Genomic DNA, 1,505 nt, shown 5'->3' on the forward strand with positions numbered 1-1,505 from the left:
GAACAAATTGAGGCTGTGAACTCCAAATGTGCATCTCTGGAGAAGACCAAACAGAGACTCCAGGGTGAAGTGGAGGACCTCATGATTGATGTGGAGAGAGCCAATTCTTTGGCTGCCAACCTTGACAAGAAGCAGAGGAACTTTGACAAGGTAAAAAGTTTGAGTCATTATGTGATATTCACTTTCTAAAGCATTGCTAAAATGGGCTTTGTTGAACATTTCATAAACAAACCTGACCCTGAAATATCTCCACTAAAGGTCCTGGCAGAATGGAAGCAGAAATATGAGGAAGGTCAGGCAGAGCTGGAAGGTGCCCAGAAAGAGGTTTGTTCACTCAGCACTGAGCTGTTCAAGATGAAGAACTCCTATGAGGAGACTCTGGATCAGCTGGAGACCCTCAAGAGAGAGAACAAGAATCTGCAGCATAAGAATTCCTTTGTACAACATTTAATTAATTAAACTTAGTAGTGTTAAATCTGTAGAGATTCACAGCATATTTATGCTGATAATATTTTCTTTCCAACTTGTAGAGGAGATTTCAGATCTGACAGAGCAGCTAGGTGAGACTGGTAAGAGCATCCATGAGTTGGAAAAGGCCAAGAAACAAGTGGAGACTGAGAAGGCAGAGATGCAGACCGCACTGGAGGAGGCTGAAGTGAGTATCTGAAGATCAATATGTAAATCTGGCTAAAACCATTGTACTGTGTTGTTCATTTTGAAGTTTAAATGTTGTTTTTTATTATTAATAGGGCACTCTGGAGCATGAAGAGTCCAAAATTCTCCATGTCCAGCTTGAGCTAAACCAGGTCAAGGGTGAGATTGACAGGAAGCTTGCAGAGAAGGATGAGGAGATGGAGCAGATCAAGAGGAACAGCCAGAGAGTCACTGAATCCATGCAGAGCACTCTGGACTCTGAGGTCAGGAGCAGGAACGATGCCCTGAGAATCAAGAAGAAGATGGAGGGAGACCTTAATGAGATGGAGATTCAGCTGAGCCAAGCCAATCGCCAGGCTGCTGAGGCCCAGAAACAGCTCAGGAACGTTCAGGGACAACTCAAGGTATGTGACTTCTCTTTGACTTTAAGTTGCATTAGTATGTTTGTATAATCTAACCTATGTTTAGTAAAGACCAACAGAAAGCACACTGCAAGCTTATTGTAAAGCTATTGTTATGTTCAGGATGCCCAACTGCACCTTGATGATGCTCTTGAGAGGACAGGAAGACATGAAGGAGCACGTGACCATGGTGGAGCGCAGAAACACTCTGATGCAAGCTGAGATTGAGGAGCTGAGAGCTGCTCTGGAGCAGACAGAGAGAGGCCGCAAACGGGCTGAACAAGAGCTGGTGGACGCCAGTGAACGTGTCGGGCTGCTGCACTCTCAGGTAAGGGCATATTGTTTTTACAATGAAATTAAAGAAATTGAGAGCCTCATTTAAAATGTTTATACTGTTGCTTTTCCTGTTGCAGAACACAAGTCTCCTGAACACCAAGAAGAAGCTAGAGG

At 44.0% G+C, this 1,505-nt stretch overlaps 1 pseudogene; it reads left to right on the forward strand.

The window, feature by feature from the left end:
* The first annotated feature begins 6 nt into the window (after window positions 1-6).
* On the forward strand, window positions 7-1,498 carry LOC107693869 (myosin heavy chain, fast skeletal muscle-like; annotated as a pseudogene).
* Window positions 1,499-1,505: the final 7 nt, after the last annotated feature.

The sequence above is a fragment of the Sinocyclocheilus anshuiensis genome, unplaced genomic scaffold (genome assembly GCF_001515605.1).
Source record: "Sinocyclocheilus anshuiensis isolate Anshui unplaced genomic scaffold, SAMN03320099.WGS_v1.1 scaffold1392, whole genome shotgun sequence".
Lineage (NCBI taxonomy): Eukaryota > Metazoa > Chordata > Actinopteri > Cypriniformes > Cyprinidae > Sinocyclocheilus > Sinocyclocheilus anshuiensis.